General features: G+C 44.5%; 1 protein-coding gene and 1 non-coding gene across 4 annotated transcripts in view; both read left to right on the forward strand.

Annotated features, from left to right (window-relative positions):
- SERINC5 (serine incorporator 5) overlaps positions 1 to 18018 on the forward strand; it is a 188135-nt gene that overhangs the window by 39630 nt on the left and 130487 nt on the right. The window lies entirely within an intron of this gene.
- On the forward strand, positions 15950 to 16053 carry LOC116472106 (small nucleolar RNA U13). The gene has a single exon (XR_004249011.1). It is a non-coding gene; the product is annotated as a small nucleolar RNA U13 (small nucleolar RNA).

Raw genomic sequence — 18018 nt, forward strand, 5'->3', positions numbered from 1 at the left:
TTTTTTATTCTCGTTTTGAAATACTTTTTCTCCAACATGATACAACACTTTTTATTACGTAGTAATGATATCGCTCTTTAGGGGCATCTGTCCTGGTCCCTTGAAGTCCCCTTGAGGCTCTTTCTGTCATTCCCAAGTGCCTAATTTAGGGCTCTGTAATTACCAGTATTCAAATGGGTTTTGTAAAAGAATTATTTTGCTATTGATGTTTTGGCAAGTTTCTAAAGTCTCCCCTCTTAGAACTTTGGAAAGAACCAAATCAAAGTTAACCCCTGCTTTCCCAGGCCTGCTGGAGGCATCACTGTGGTGGGCCTCAGTGCAGTGTGATGGTGATCACACTGTGATTTCCTGTGGATGGGGCGGTAGGAAGTTAAAAGAAAAGCAAACAGGCTGGGCGCCGTGGCTCACGCCTGTAATACCAGCACTTTGGGAGGCAGAGGTGGGCGGATCACCTGAGGTCGGGAGTTGGAGACCAGCCTGACCAACGTGGAGAAATCCCATCTCTACTAAAAACACAAAATTAGCCGGGTGTGATGACGCATGCTTGTAATCCCAGCTACACAGCTGAGGCAGGAGAATCGCTTGAACCCAGGAGGCAGAGGTTGCGGTGAGCTGAGATCACGCCATTGCACTCCAGCCTGGGCAATGAGCAAAAAGAGCAAAACTCCATCTCAAAAAAAAAAAAAAAAAAGGAAAGCAAACAAAACCTCACAGCACCATCAGAAGTTACCAATTCTTTTGTTTGTTTCTTTGGGCACCTACCTTGTGCCAGAAGCCTGCTATATAGTCATAAGTCAGACAAGCATCTCTGCTCTCAATGGCCTATCTGGGCAGGGGAGATCATTCATAAACATGTAAACAATGAAACAATGAATATGGTACTGGTACTGTCAGAAGGCCGTGTGGTAAGCAGCCTTGAGGAGGGTTGCCGAGGGAGTCTGAGAAGATGCCTGTGGAGTTGAGACTGCTCGGTGAGGAGAGGCAAGGGAGTCTAGGGTGGCTGGGGTGTCTTAGATGAGGTCAGAGAGAAGAGCAGGACCAGAAATGGCCAGAACCTGTCAGCTGCCTTTGGACTTTGGATTTAATTCTGGTTGCAGTGAGAGGCTGTGGGAGGATTTTGAGCAGGGGCGAGCTGTGGTTTGATTTACACTTAGAAGATACTTGGGGTGTTGTGAAGACTGGACTGCAACAGGGGCTAGAGTGGAGGTGAGGAAAACAGTTGCAGTTGGTCATGCAGCATTTGGTGAGGAAAACCCAAGTGGATATTTGCTTCTTAGGGGCAAGCAGTGTTCTAGGCTTTAGCAGTGAACAAAAATCCTTTCCTGATGGAGCTGGAATCCTGAAGTCTGCTGTTGCTGTAGTCCCAGGAGGAGACAGCGTGGTACCTTAATTTAGGCTATGGCTGTAGGAGTGAGTACAGTGGGACATCACTGGCTTTGGGTATATTTCAGAGGTAGAACTGGATTTGAGCAAGGATTAGAAGTGGGATGTGGGAATGAAACAGACTCCGTTCCTGGCCTGAGCCACTGGGTAGATGATGATTGCATTACTGAGGTGAAGTAGGAAATTGTTAGGAAGAGGACATTTGGTGAGGAAAACCCAAGTTTCTTGGCTTTGTTACATTAGAGATGCCTATTATAAACTTAATGGAAATGACAAGTCACCAATTAGGTATTTAAGTCAGGAGAAGTTTGAGGTCAGAGAGAGACATTTTGGCGACTTTCTTTAACTGAGGACCATCATGAACAATATGTAACCCAAAAAGAGCCTAGGCTTTGGACTTAGACCTGTGTTTCAATTTTGAAATCTGGACAATGAGGACTGGTGTGACTGGATGAGTTACTTACCGTCTATTACCTTATTTTACCTCAACTATTGAATGGGTACTTCTTAGGGTTATTGTGAAAATTACATGTGATGATAAGTGTGAAGCCTGTAATACAGGATTTGGCAGAGTGTGAGGAACCCCCCAAATCTTAACTTATTAGCGGCCATTACCTATCTGCATCAGGATAATATCCAAATCAGCTTATTTTATTTTTGTATCTACTCTGATATTCACTTTGGTTTTGTTTAGGGTGTTGGCTAATGGATGCTAAGAAGGTAGAGATTACAGGGGAGTGGTCACTCAACACTTTATGGGTTCAAAGTTCTGTGCTAGGCCCCTAGAGACAAGGTAATGAACACAGGGCGTCCTTGTTCTCCTTTAACTTAAGGGCTGTGTGGAGGTGGGAGTGTAGGGGGAAGTTAGCTACAGAAAATGACAGTGCAGGCTGGGCGTGGTGGCTCTTGCCTGTAATCCCAGCACTTTGGGAGGCCGAGGCAGGTGGATCACTTGAGGCCAGGAGTTCGAGACCAGCCTGGGCAACATGGCGAAAACCCTGTCTCTACTAAAACAAAAATTAGCCAGGCGTGATGGTGCACGACCTGTATTCCCAGCTACTTGGGAGGCTGAGGCACCAGAATCACTTGAACTTGGAAGGTGCAGCTTGCAGTGAGCTGATATTGAGCCACTGCACCCTATCCTGAGCAACAGAGTGAGATGCTGTCTCCAAAAAAAAAAGAAAAAGAAAAGCAAATGACAGTGCGCAGAGGTGTGTGCTTGGAAAATCTAGACAACCTTTCCAAGGCAGTTTGACAATAGAGATTGAGGGCTTACTGCAGGCAAGTATAGGCATTTATGACAATAATAATGCTGAAATTTATTTCAGCCCACGGTATGTGCTTTGTTTTTACATACATTATAATTCATTCATTCCTCACAAAACCCCTGCTTGGCCTCCTTTTACAGAATGAGTCAACTAAAGTATAGAGAAATAAATGAACTGATGTTACCAACTGACTGATAGTAGAGCCAGGCCTTGCATACTGGCCCACCTGACTTGAGTTGGGTGACTTTTGTACCAGACTGCTATTCCTTATTATTCCTATATGAATAAATAATAATTGCTCCAGATGGACCCAGTGCAGTTTTGAATACCCTGCTATTGGCTGTTTTGGTAGATATTGTTGGCTGCCAGTAGTTAATGGTTGGGTGAGGTTTAACTTCTCCCTCATGCCTAATTCAGGTCATAAAGACCAAAGTCACAGACCAAATTCTGTCACACATACAGACAGTGGCAGGCGTATGGAATAGTCATGCAGCCTGTTCTGAGACTTCCTGACGTTCCAGCTCTTTGACCTTGTCGGTGCTCTGATAGGCTTCTTGCCTGAGAAGTTCACCTGAGGCAGATGCGCCAACATTCTAGTAGGCAAGACTCAGCTAACTTCTGGTTGGTGGGCAGCCAAGACTGTTGCACCAAGAGGATCAAGCCCATGGTTGCCATTCTGAGTAAAGATTCACTCTGTCTTTTTTTTTGAGACAGCGTCTCACTCTGTCACCCAGGCTGGAGTGCAGTGGCGGGATCTTGGCTCACTGTAGCCTCTGCCTCCCCGGTTCAAGCGATTCTCTTGCCTCAGCCTCCTGAATAGCTGGGATTACAGGCACCTGCCACCACACCTGGCTAATTTTTGCATTTTCAGTAGAGATGGGGTTTTGTCATATTGGCCAGGCTGGTCTCGAACTCCTGACCTCAGGTGATCTGCCCGCCTCTGCCTCCCAAAGTGCTGGGATTACAGGCATGAGCCACTGTGCCGGCCCTATTCACTCTATAGCCAGTTTATGCAAGGCAGGAATGCCCAGGCCCAGGTATTTCCAGCCAGATCCTATTTCTAGATCACCAAGATTTTCCTCAATGAAAGCCCATTTATATATGTATGTATGTATGTATTTAAAGATGGTATCTGGCTCTTGCCCAGGCTGGAGTGCAGTGGCTCAATCATAGCTCACTGCAGCCTCCACCTCCTGGGGTCAAGCAATCTTTCCGCTTCAGCCTCCCAAGTAGCTGGGACTACAGGTGCCTTCTACCATGCCTGGCCAGTTTTAAAAAATTTTTGTAGAGACTGGGTCTGGCTTTGCTGCCCAGGCTAGTAAAACTCATTGCTAATGTCCGTTATGTTAATTAACAAAGCCTTGAATGCCGCCAGGGACTATCCATCGTCAAAGATAAACAAAGCGGGACATTAGTTAAAGCAGTAAAAACACGTTTTATTCAGTAACTATTGACTGTAGGGGAAAGGGCTGAGCTCCATTCGGTTTTGTGCAGAGGTGACTGGGCCTTTTAAAGAGAGCGTAATAAGGGAGCAAGGAGAGGGCAGCGAGCGGTGGCTCAAGAGTCAGGAAAGTGAAAAATTACAAAGGGTTGGTCGGTGTAAATGCGATTAGGCCAGCTGTGTGGTCTTTGATTCAATGTCTGCTGGAATAGGTCTTATCAGGGCAACCGATGCCCCTAGAATGCAGCTTAAAACACACACCCATATACAGAGTCCATGAAGAAGACTTTTTAAAAAATAAATTACATACCACATACAATAATGATGATTCCAGGCCGGGCATGGTGGCTCACGCCTATAATCCCAGCACTTTGGGAGGCTGAGGTGGGTGGAGTTCAAGACCAGCCTGGCCAACATGGTGAAACCCTGTCTGTACTAAAAATACAAAAATTAACCGGGTGTGATGGCATATGCCTGTAATCCCAGCTACTCAGGAGGCTGGGGCAGGAGAGTCGCTTGAACTCAGGAGGCGGAAGTTGCTGTGAGCCAAGATCATGGCACTTCACTCCAGCTTGGGCAAGACAGCGAGACTCCATTTCAAATAATAATAATGATGATGATGTTTCCCCCAAAATGTCCTTCCTTCTTCACTGTAAAACCCAAATCTCTACTTTGAAGTCCCAGCTCAATTAATGTTTCCTCAGTAATGATCTTTCTCTTGTTTTGAGAGTCCTCACAGAATTTCTGCTTCGTGACTTGATTGCACCACTTAGTACTGGGTCATCTGATGCATTGGAATGAAATCCTGGCTACTGCAAGGATGTTTCCTCTCATAGGCAGAGCACTTACTGTGACCTAGCTGAACCCCTTGTTGAGCTCTTTTGGTTACAAAACTCTTGTTCCCTGTTGCTCTTTGTTTATAGTGATTGGAAATGTTAGGTCCTCATTATATTACATGGTGCTTCCACTGGAAGGGATCCAGTTACAAAAATTCATTCTTTCCATGATGATACTTTTTTGAACAAATGTGGGAGGTATTTGTGAAACAGAGAAATCACACATATCATTACCCAGAGAGAACCACATTTTGATGCTTTATATTCAGGTACTTATATTTACTATTTATTATTGTATTTTTTTTATTTTTGAGACAGTTTTCGCTCTTGTTGCCGAGGCTAGAGTGCAATGGTGTGATCTTGGCTCACTGCAACCTCCGCCTCCCGGGTTCAAGCAGTTCTCCTGCCTCAGCCTCCTGAGTAGCTGGGATTACAGGTGCCCGCCACCACGCCCAGCTAATTTTGTGTTTTAAGTAGAGATGAGGTTTCACCATGTTGGCTAGGCTGGTCTTGAACTCCTGACCTCAGGTGGTCTGCCTGCCTCAGCCTCCCAAAGTGCTGGTATTACAGGCTTGAGCCACTGTGCCCGGCCAATATTTATAATTTTACTTTGCAAAGTTGGGATTATGTTGGAAGTGCTGTATTTGAATCCACTCTTTTTGCAGAATTATGGGGTGACTGATAAAGTTTTTTTTAACATGCACCCACCACTTATCGTAGCTGTTAATGTTTTCTGGGCCTACATTTATATGTAGATAGTCTTCTACCTTCAAACTTGATGGTTTCTTTCTTTCTTTTTTTTTTTTTTTTGAGACAGAGTCTCGCTGTGTTACCCAGGCTGGAGTGTAGTGGCGTGATCTCGGCTCACTGTAAGCTCCGCCTCCCGGGTTCACACCATTCTCCTGCCTCAGCCTCCCGAGTAGCTGGGACTACAGGTGCCCGCCACCACGCGCGGCTAATTTTTTTGTATTTTTAGTAGAGACGGGGTTTCACCATGTTAGTCAGGATGGTCTCGATCTCCCGACCTCGCGATCCACCTGCCTTGGCCTCCCAATGTGCTAGGATTACAGGCGTGAGCCACCGTGCCCGGCCTGATTGTTTCTTTAGAGGTGTTAATGTTGAATGTGTGAAAGTCACTTAATGAGCTTTTGCGTTAAGAGGTTTGGGTGTGTTTCTATTCCCAAAAGGACAAAAGTAATGAAAAAAAAAATCCCTAATTTCATCTCTGTTAGATGGCATCATTGACAATATATTTGTCATTTTCAACATTTTCTTTAACTTTGATCTTTTCTTTTTACAATTAGTTTCACAGATAACGTCTGTCCAAATGGTGGTTGAGTCACTGTTTTCCTGCTGTATGATGGGGGCCATCTTTGCTTCCACTGCATTAACATTGAGACCTGTGTTTCTTATCACTAGCACTGGCACTTTTATTTTCCGGTTCATCTTTATAAAGATGTGGGCACAATGCAGTAAAATGCCCTATAATTGTTCTGTCAAGGTGATGTTTTGGTTGATGTTGGCTAAATACGGTAGTCCCCCTTTACTTGCAGTTTTGCTTTCTGTGGTTTCAGTTAACCTGAGGTCTATTGGGGTATGAAAATATTAAGTGGAAAATTCCAGAAATAAACAATTCACAAGTTTAAATTATGCCCTGTTCTGAATAGTGTGAGGAAACCTCACTCCATCCCACTGGGATGTGAATCAATTCTGGCCAGCATCTCCATGCTGTCTAGCTGTCTACCTATGCTCCTCACCCCTTAGTCACTTAGGAGCCATCTCGGTTATCAGATCCACTGTCGCAGAATTGCAGTCCTTGTGTTCAGGTCACTCAAGTCACCCTTATTTGACTTAGTGGCCCCAAAGCGCAAGAGTAGTGATGCTGGCATACTGTCATAAGTGTTTGATTTTATTATTTGTTATTGTTGATAATCTCTTACTGTGCCTAATTTAGAAATTAAACTTTATCATGAGGCCAGGCAAGGTGGCTCATGCCTGTAATCCCAGCACTTTCAGAGGCTGAGGTGGGTGGTCACTTGAGCCCAGGAGTTAGAGACCAGCCTGGGCAACATGGAGAAACCCTGTCTCTACAAAAAACACAAAAATTAGCCAGAGCATGGTGGTGTGTGTGCCTATATAGTCCCAGCTACTTGGGAGGCTGAGGTGGGAGGATCACCTGAGCCCAGGGAGGTCGAGGCTGCAGTGAGCCATGGTTGTGCCACTGCACTCCAGCCTGGGTGACAGAGTGAGATCCTGTCTCAACAACAAAACTTTCTCATAGGTATGTATATACAGAAAAAAACACAGTATATGTGGGGTTGGGTACTATCCACAGTTTCAGGCATCCACTGGGGATTTTGGAACACATCCTCCTCGGGTAAGGAGGGACTACTCTATATAGCTCACTGGTGAGCTGATACAGGAAGGGTGGCTTAGGGGTGTCTTTGTGTAGTGTAGCTAAGTTCAGGTTGTCAGATAATCCTCTGTCACTTACCTTGAACAGTATGGAGAGTGAAGGTTGCACTCTTAGTTGGAGAGTTCGCTTGACGGTTGCTCATTCAAATGTTTTCTTGGGCAGCTCTGTAGCTGACCTGGCGAGCTGACAAATAGCTTTGGGGTGCAGGAAGTCTGACTTTGTAGGAACGGTTGAGGAGAGGCCAGTCTGTAGGCGTGGGAGGCAGCCTCTGAGTCATCTCTCTGTGCTAATTAAATAAAAGGTAACACCCCCTTCCCCATTGCTTGCTTTCCGCCCTCGTTTTCTGTATAGAGGCTGTAGATTTCCCACAGATAGAGTATCTGGGAGTGACTATGAGACATGGAAGCTTTACTTTCCAGTTTTCCAGGTATTTTAATGTAATCACCAGTTAGAGCCTCAGAAAGGGCACTGCAGTAATTATGGCATCGTCTACTTTTATTTCAGAGCAGTATGTGGCCAGATCATCTATGATAACTTGATGTTAAAAAGGAAGTCTTCATATAAGCTGATATGTCTACAGAACTAGCCATTGGATGTAATTCTTTGACCAAGCTATTTTTAGTACTTTAAGTGGCTATACCTGCCTAATTGTAAAGACCCAGTGTTTTCTTAGTGTTCTGAGTCAAGCCGCATTGTTAGTGAATTTTACACATTGCTGTTTTCAGTTGAATTTAGGGTTATGATTGGATCCTGAGAATAGTATCAATCAAGTTACCAATCTAAATCACTGTGATTGTTCCCAAATATTAGGCATTCCCAAGTAGCCCACAGTAAACCTTTGCAGCCCTGCTTAAAATGTATTTTAAAACATTTACAGTGAGAATATCCCCATATTCTTCTAGCTTATATATTAATGATATTTCAAAACATTTTAGAACTTAATCTGAGAGTCAGTATAGGGCAGTAGGAAATTCAAATAGTGAGTTGGTGTGATTACACAGAACATCTGTTTGAATTTTAAAGGGAAGCAGGATTTTACTTTTGGCTTTTCTTCTGTAGTTTGCCTTGTGAGATTAAAATTGCTGATGTTTAAGGAAAGCAGCTGTTGTGGAAAAACTTAATGGGTTTTTATCAGAGAGTAAATTTTGAAACAATTTGTGGGTTTTTGAAGTAAGGTTACAGTATACAGTGATTAGACAGCATTTTTACTCTCATGAAAACCGTCTAGTCAAAACAAAAGTAGGAAAAACATGCATAACATCCCTTAAATCTTATTTATGAAAAGATAACTAGAGGAGATGGGAAAATCAGACTTCTGTTTAAGTATCATTTTTATAAACTAGCTAAGTGCATTTTGAAACAAAATTCATGAGGTCTTTGTGGAATGCCTTTTCCATTTTTTTGTTTTGTTTTGTTTTGTTTTTACGCTCACATTATGTCTCAGCAATTTAACGGAGGGCTGATTTCCTAATGCTTTGATCCTTGGTGAGTGTGGTTCACCCGAACTAGGGAGGAATTCAGTCTTTTGTTCTTGATTCCATGCTCACTGATCTCCTCCACTGCCATTCTCAGAAACAATGGCAGTATTTTGTTTCCATAGTAATGAAACTGTTTGCTCTAATAGGATTCTATAGTGGTAATTTTTCTTTAGCTTTGCTACCCTTATCCCTAAGGACTCTAGGACTTTGTCGGACTTATTTTATTAGCTGTTACTTTTTTTTTTTTTTTTTTTTTAAAGAGCTGACAATCCCTAAAGTAAAATGTCAATTGATAAATATTCTCTGGGGCCAGGTGTGGTGGCTCACACCTGTAATCCCAGCACTTTTTGGGGCTGAGGCGGGTGGATCACCTGAGGTCTGGAGTTGGACACCAGCCTGGCCAACATGGTGAAGCCCCGTCTCTACTAAAAATACAAATATTAGCCAGGCATGATAGCACATGCCTGTAATCCCAGCTACTCAGGAGGCTGAGGCATGAGAATTGCTTGAACCTGGGAGGCTGAGGTTGTAGTGAGCTGAGATCACGCCATTGCACTGCAGCCTGGGCAACAGAGTGAGACTCTGTCTCAAAAAATAAAAAATAAAAAATAAATAAATATTTGCTGGGTACCTACAATAATAAAGTTCAGAGGCTGTAGCTAGCCCTGCTTGTGCTTGGGAGTGACCTGTGAATAGATGCTGAATTTGCTAGCTGTATGAGACTGTGCCTGGGGCAGTGCTTCTTCACAGACTGGATTGAGGGTTTGTTTGCCTCAGCTTTGCACCTTTTATCTTTTGGAAAAGGGGAAGAAGCTGGGGGTCCCTTGGCAGGGACATTTGCCCCTAGAAGTGGATGAGCCCACGCAGGGGAGCACGGGGAGAGTGGGTCCTCCTTCCTGAATGGGCTCTAGAGATCCATGCAATCCTGCAGTTGCACACGCAGTTGTGTTTTTTATGTTTTTTATGAGAAGGAAAGCCTAACCTTGGAAACTTGAGAAACATCTCCGATTTAAAAGGCACACATTTCCTGTAGCCAACAGGGAAATAAAGGAAATTAAGTGAAGGTAGAGCCTGCCTGGAGGGTGGGGACAGGTGTGGAGCCACTGGCCTGGTCAGACGACAACTGGAAGTCAAGTGAGAGAGGAAAATCGAAGATCAGTGTCTGTGGATTTTTGAAAGCGCTGGCTTATCTGGAGGCTGAGGTGGGAGGATCGCTTGAGCCCAGGAGGTCAAGGCTGGGTGAGTTTTGATCTACGACACTCCAGCTTGGGTGGCAGAGCGAGACCATGTTTCTTTTTTTGTTTGTTTTTGTTTTTTTGAGACGGAGTCTCGCTCTGTCACCCAGGCTGGAGTACAATGGCACGATCTTGGCTCAATGCAACCTCTACCTTCTGGGTTCAACTGTTTCTCCTGCCTCAGCCTCCTGAGTAGCTGAGATTATAGGCGCATGCCACGGGGCCCGGCTAATTTTTGTATTTTTTAATAGAGATGGGGTTTCTCCATGTTGGTCAGGGTGATCTGGAACTCCTGATCTCGTGATCCACCCACGTCGGCCTCCCAAAGTGCTGGGATTACAGACATGAGCCACTGTGCCTGGCCGAAACCATGATTCCAAAAAAAAAAAAAAAAAAAAGTAAGGCTGGGTGTGGTTGGCTCATGCCTGTAATCCCAGCACTTTGGGGGGCCGAGGCAGCATATCACTTGAGGTCAGGAGTTTGAGACCAGCTTGACCAACATGGTAAAACCCCATCTGTACTAAAAATAGAAAAATTAGCCAGGCCAGGTGGCAGACATCTGTAATCCCAGCTACTCGGGCGGCTGAGGCTGGAGAATCGCTTGAACCTGAGAGGCAGAGGTTGCAGTGAGCCGAGATCGTGCCATTGCACTCCAGCCTGGGTGACAGAATGAGACCCCATCTCAAAAAAAAAAAAAAAAAAAAAGTGCTTGGGGGTTTTGGTAGCCTGTTTCCAGGCAGCGGAAGGTAGAGAAATGCTGGGGAGCTGAGGAACTGAAGCCAGGGAGGGGAGGTTATTATCTTTTAAGATAAAAGGAGGTGCAGATTAAGAGCCTAAAGAGGTCTGGGCTGGGCCTAAAAGGATGGTAGTAGGAAAACAGCTTCCTGCCCCCAAATTGCAGGATGCTGAAGTTTAACTATTCTTTAAGTTCTGCCAAAATCGAGTCCAGGGGTAGCCCTCCATCCCCTTTTTTCTTCAAAGAAATCCCCCACTTTCTGTGCTCTCCCCTACCTTCTACTTTTTCTATCAAAGTTTGTGGAATCTCATCAACTGGGATTCAATTCTTTGAAAAATTCTGGAGAGGCAAGTCTAGTTCTGGAGAGATGCAGGTTTTGCTGCTTGCTTGATTATTTTATTTTGTTTGTTTGTTTGTTTATTTATTTATTTATTTATTTATTTTAATAGAGACAGGCTCTCACTATGTTGCCCAGGCTGGTCCCAAACTCCTGGGCTCAAGCAATCCTCCTGCCTTGGCCTCTCAAAGTGTTAGAATTACAAGTGTGAGCCACCATGCCCAGCCTTGCTTGATTTTTGAGGCAGGTCATGGAACCACAGAAACTCTTGGAAGGTACCTTAAAAGGCATCCGTTTTTAATGACCCATCTGAAGTTTAGATGTCCTTTTAAATGCCCCTCTTCAGTGTGCATCTGTGTTTGAATCTCTCCAGTGCTGGGGAGCCCACTACTGTTCCTAGTTCTTAAGTTTTCTTGTTAAGTAGGGGAAATTCCGTCTCCCTAATGTTGTTAAAGAGATAAAATCCCCTTTAACAATATTAGTGATTGTTGAAGGGATACAAATCAGATGTTTTATGTAAGAGTCTTTTTTTTTTTTTTATCTGTAAAGTGGTGATGCAGCGTGTCAGGGTTCAGTGTAGGAAGCCAACATCACTCTAGGTATTTTATAAAGAAGAGGATTTACTATAGGGAATTAAGTATGTTTAAAAAATAATTGTAGAACTAAAGGAGCAAGAATGAAGGGGCCACCCCCTGGGACTCTTGAACTTAAGAATGTTGCCTAAAGACCAGGGGTTCTGTCTAGGTCCTGCTGCTCAGCACACAAAAAGCCCATGACTGAGATCGACAAGGATTGTCAAGGAAGAAGGCTTTAATTGGGTGCTGCAGCCAGGGAGATAGGAGCTCAGTGTCATCTGTCTCCCTGACCTACTAAAACTAGAGGTTTGTATAGCAGGGAAGAAATGTAACAGTGTGTAACATTTTGATATTCAGTCTTGCTCTGTCATTCAGACTGGAGTGCAGAGGCCCGATCTTGGCTCCCTGCAACCACTGTCTCCCGAGTTCAAGCAATTCTCATGTCTCAGCCTCTGGAGTAGCTGGGATTACAGGCATGTGCCACCATGCCCAGTTACTTTTTTAATGTTACATATTTTCTTGAGATGGAGTCTCACTCTGTCACCCAGGTTGGAGTGCAGTGGTGAGATCTCGGCTCACTGCAACCTCCGCCTCCTGGGTTCAAGTGATTCTCCTGCCTCAGCCTCCCCAGTAGCTGGAACTACAGGCGCATGCCACCACACTTGGCTAATTTTTGTATTTTTAGTAGAGACAAGCTTTCACCATATTGGCCAGGCTGGTCTCAAACTTTTGACCCTGTGATCCACCTGCCTCAGCCTCCCAAAGTGCTGGAATTATAGGCATGAGCCACTGTGCCTGGCCTAATTTTTGTATTTTTAGTAAAGATGGGGTTTTGCCATGTTGACCAGGCTGGTCTCGAGCTCCTGACCTCAAATGATCCACCCACCTTGGCCTCCCAAAGTGCTGGGATTACAGGTGTGAGCCACCACTCCTGACCTATTTTTCTAAAAGTGTCTTTTTTTAGTATTTGGTAGATACTAATATAGCCATATCACCCTTTTGGCTTTCAACTAATCTGTCTTTATACTTAAAAGTATGCTTTTTATAGATGTGATAGAAATGGGTCTTTCTTGCTTTTTAATCCAATCTGACAATCTTTGCCTTTTTGTTTTGTTTCACTTTTTTGTTTTGTTTTGTTTTGAGACGGGCTCTTGTTCCATTGCCCAGGCTGGAGTACAGTGATATGTTCACAGCTCACTGTACCTTCAATGCCCTGGGCTCAAGTGATCCTCCTACCTCAGCTTCCCAAGTAGCTAGGACTACAGATATGCACCACCTGACATGGATTTTTTTTTTTAATTCTCTTTTTGTGGAGACATGGCCTTACTATATTGCCCAGGCTGGTCTCAAACTCCTTGGCTCCAAGTGATCCTCCTGCCTTGGCCTCCCAAAGTGTTGGGATTACATGTGTGAGCCATATTACCCAGCCAATCTTTGTCTTTTAATCGGATGCTTTAATCATTTACATTTAATGTAATTACTTACATGTTTGAGTTTAAGGCTATAAATTGTTGATCAGTTTACATTTCATTTCCCCTTCTTTTTTTTTTCTCCTATTATTTTTTAGCGATGAGGTCTCACCCTGTCACCCAGGCTGGAGTGCAGAGGTGCAATCATAGCTCACTGCAGCCTCAAACTCCTGGGCTCAGGTGATCCTCCTGGCTCAGCCTCCCAAGTAACTGAAACCTGGCTCATTTCCTCTTCTGTTCTTTGTTCTTACCTTTTTTTGAGGAGAGGGCTAATTGAATATTTTTCACTGTCTTTATATGCCTTTTTATTTCTTCTTACTATTATTGTTTGAGATGGAGTCTTGCTCTGTCACCAGGTTGGGGTGCAGTGGTGCAATTTTGGCTCACTGCAACCTCCGACTCCTGGGTTCAAGCAATTCTTCTGCCTCAGCCTCCCGAGTAGCTGGGATTACAGGCGCGTGCCACCACGCCTGGCTAATTTTTGTATTTTTAGTAGAGATGGGGTTTCATTGTGTTGGCCAGGATAGTCTCGATCTCCTGACCTCGTGATCTGCCCACCTTGGCCTCCCAAAGTGCTGAGATGACAGGCATGAGCCACCGCGCCCAGCCTTGCCTTTTTATTTCTTAAGATGTTCTAAGGATTACAGTATGTAGCACCTTGAAAAAGGGAGAAGCATCAAAACTTTATCATTAGTGATGGAAATCAATCACTAGGTAGGCAGATCAATTTATGAGATACTGATTTAATCTTGAAATGATGAATTAAGTAACATGACATGAAAACTAATTTTTTTTTTTTTTTTTTTTTTTGAGACGAAGTCTCGCTCTGTCGCCCAGGCTGGAGTGCAGTGGCGCAATCTCGGCTCACTGCAAGCTCCGCCTCCCAGGTTCACGCCATTCTCCTGCCTCAGCCTCTCCGAGTAGCTGGGACTACAGGCGCCCGCCACCACGCCCGGCTAATTTTTTGTATTTTTAGTAGAGACGGGGTTTCACTGTGGTCTCGATCTCCTGACCTCGTGATCCGCCCGTCTCGGCCTCCCAAGAAAACTAATTTAAGAACAATATTTTATGCTTTACAGAACTACATGGCTGAGCACAGTGGCTCATGCCTATAATCCCAGCACTTTTTGGGGACTGAGGTGGGCTGATCACTCGAGCCCAGGAATTCAAGACTAGCCTGGGCAAAATAGTGAGACCTCATCTCTACAAAATATCAAAAAATTATTCAGGCATGGTGGCATGCACCTGTAGTCCCAGCTGCTCGGCAGGGGGCTGAGGTGGGAGGATCTCTTGAGCCAGGCTGAGGAGGTCGAGACTGCAGTGAGCCATGATCCTGCCATTGCACTCCGGCCTGGGCAGCAGAGGGATACCTGTTTATATGATTTAATTAATCATATAAATGTTTATTTTATTTTCCTTTTGGACATTTAGTGTAATTTTTAAAAACGATTGTAAATACTCTACACTAGAGCCCTGAAAATAGTTCTGCTACAATACAACATGATATGTGCATTATAAAAATTACCACATTAAGCAGAACTGCACAATGAAACCACAGGTCTCACGGGGAAAATTTGGTTAAGGGCACAATATTCTAAAACTTTGTCAGTGACACATTTGAAAAAAGGAACTGAATAAAAATGATATTATAGTTTTATAAATGTTAAATGGTTAAGAAATACATCACTACTATATTTGAAAAAGTCTTGAAATTACCTTGTGGAAATGAGTTTGGAGAGTTAGGCTTTTGAGCAGTTCAGAAGCAGCGGGAGGAGGGTTATCTGGAATTGGATGGAAAGTTGTAACATCAAATGTGTTTGGTGTGACTCAGTGCACTTGTTGAGCTGAGCTGTGTGCATTTTTTGTGTATTTCCATGAAGCTTAATTCAGCTTGGTGCAGTTTTCTGCCTGGTGTTTCTCAATAGACAGAAATGCACATCCTAGGCCGGGCATGGTGGCTCACGCCTGTAATCCCAGCACTTTGGGAGGCTGAGGCGGGTGGATCATGAGGTCAGGAGATCGAAACCAGCCTGGCTAACACGGTGAAACCCCGTCTCTACTAAAAATACAAAAAATTAGCTGGGCGTGGTGGCAGGCGCCAGTAGTCCCAGCTACTCGGGAGGCCGAGGCAGGAGTATCGCTTGAACCCGGGAGGCGGAGGTTGCAGTGAGCTGAGATCGCACCACTGTGATCACTCTAGCCTGGGTGACAGAGCAAGACTCCGTCTAAAAAAAAAAAAAAAAAAAAGAAATACACATCCTATTATGCCCAATTGTTCCATAACATATCTATCCTGTTGGAGCAATTTTGTGTTTTCAAAGTAAGTATAGAATAAATAGCTCAGAAGCCTTGGACTTGCAGAGCTTCAGGAAGGCTGACCAAGCCTTGCTCCTGTTAGCTGTCTGAGGGAGAGAGCTGGCCCCACTGACTTCCTTTGGACCACCTCCCAGAACATTGGCACTGGAAGGGTCTTCTGCTCTTCTGACCCAATTGCGCTCGATTTCTTATACCATAATAAACAAACAACTCCAGAGGCAGGAACTTCCTATCTTTGGAGGCAGCTCTACTTCACCCTTAGGGAGATCTGGTTTAATTCTTCTTCCTGCTGGCTTCTCAAGGCTGTAGTGACTTGCCTGTATCCTGGGGAGGGATACAGCTATTTTTGTATAATAAAGTTAAAAGAGGCAGAGTGGAAGGTGGGCATGGTCTGTAGCTCCTGGCTCATAGGGTACCACAATTCAGTTGATATTCCTGTTTCTGATTGTAAGAATCCAGTTTCTTTTTTAGTTCGTAAGCATGATGATTGGGTTTTCATGCTTGTCTGTGAGATGTGCCTCCCTTAAATCTTGTCATGTCGTTGGTACATTACCCATCTGACATGGAAAAAAAAAAAAAAAAGAATCCCAGTGTTCACCCAAACCATAAACTGAAAATTGGGGCATGCTGACAAAGGGGAATTGTGCCTCTGGGTATGAGAAATTTCACTAAGAAGCCAAAATATCAGACCTTTTAGCACACTCCAATAGTTTTTAAGGATAATGGTCAGGCAGTTTGAAATTAGAACCATTGTGGGAAGTCTTTGGTTGGCAGCCAGCCAGAGAAAGTCTCACAGCTGCTGATGAGGTTTCTGATGGGCGTAATGCCCGTTGCTCCAGGTCCTGCATTGCCATTCTCAGATGGCTTATGGGCTGTCCATGGGGTTGTGAGAATCTGGGAAGTCACAGTCTAATTCTGGAGCTAGAAGGATCCTTAAGGCAGTGGCATATCCACCTAACAAGTTATTTCCAGGAAACAGGTCCTGGAGCACAGGGTATCTTCCAAGCCCACACAGCTAATCAGCTCACAGCAGGTAGTGCCCTTGTGCTCTCCTAGCCTTTGCTATTTTCCAGTGCCCAGTACACACTTGGCCTTTGGTAAATGATGAGAGCGTGAATGAGTGGATATTGGGCTTTTCCCAAAGATAATCTGCTGTCTTTGCAGAACAGTTCGACAAAGAGCTCATAGCTATGGATTTTAAACACAGTCTTATGATTTGATTATTTGAATCTCGGATTGGGTGTTTTTTTTTTTTTTTTTTTTGAGATGAGGTCTTGCTCTGTGGCTCAGGCTGGAGTGTAGTGGTAGGATCTCAGTTCACTGCAACCTCTACCCTCTGCTTCCAGGGTTCAAGCTATTCTCCTGCCTTAGCCTCCCAAGTAGTGGGATTACAGGTGCCCGCCATGATGCCCAGCAAATTTTTGTATTTTTAGTAGAGATGAGGTTTTGCCATGTTGGTCAGGCTGGTCTCGAACTCCTGACCTCATGCAATCCACCTGCATCAGCCTCCCAAATGCTGGGATTACAGGCGTGCAGCCTCCCAAATGCTGGGATTACAGGCGTGAGCCACCATGCCTGGCTCTGGATTGGGGTTTTATGCTGTATTTTGTTGTAATAAAATCAGTTTAAACTTTTTGTTCCCTTCCTTCTCTTAAACTCTCAAGCAGTTGTTTATTTTCCAGAAAGTTCTGCTCTATGCGTGGATGATAGAATTTAACAGAAAGTGGTTTTTAAGACTGTGCTATCTCACCATTAGTGTAGTTGGTGGAAGTTGCAGGTTGCTGAGTAAGGGGTATGAAGCCATTTAAATGAGGCACTTTATGCAAATCATTTTGCCTAGCAGCGGCTTCTGGCTGGAGACTTTGAAAAGCATGAAGCTGTAAATTATTTCCTTATGATGGGGGGCGGGGAGGAATGAGGGTTACCACGGGATTGCAATTTTTCTTTTTTCTTTTCTTTTCTTTTCTTTTTTTTTTTTGAGACAGAGTCTCACTCTGTCTCCCAGGCTGGAGTGCAGTGGTGCGATCTCTGCTCACTGCAACCTCTGTCTCCCGGGTTCAAGTGAGTCTCTTACCTCAGCCTCCTGAGTAGCTGGGACTACAGGCGCGCGCCACCACACGCAGGTAATTTTTTGTATTTTTAGTAGAGATAGGGTTTCACCATGTTGGCCAGGATGGTCTCGATTTTTGACCTCATGATCTGCCCGCCTTGGCCTCCCCAAAGTGCTGGGATTACAGGCGTGAGCCACGGTGCCTGGCCGATTGCATATTTTTTGGAAGCAAGAGTTCCAGCAGGGCTGAGTCTCTGACTTTTTTTTTTTTTCTTGCAGAGGGGTGTGGCAGATAGCTGGATCCAGTGCTTGAGAGGAACACCAATGCTCATTTCATTTGCCCTTCGTTATGGATTGCTTGAGGGTATTCTCTGATTATTAGAGAGAACTGGCAGCTGGTGGGGAGGTGGCTCTTGCTTGTAATCCCAGTACTTTGGGCGGCCGAGGTGGGCAGATTAATTGAGCCCAAGAATTCAAG

Source organism: Hylobates moloch, unplaced genomic scaffold, assembly GCF_009828535.3.
Source record: "Hylobates moloch isolate HMO894 unplaced genomic scaffold, HMol_V3 SCAFFOLD_6, whole genome shotgun sequence".
In the NCBI taxonomy this organism is placed as follows: Eukaryota; Metazoa; Chordata; class Mammalia; order Primates; family Hylobatidae; genus Hylobates; species Hylobates moloch.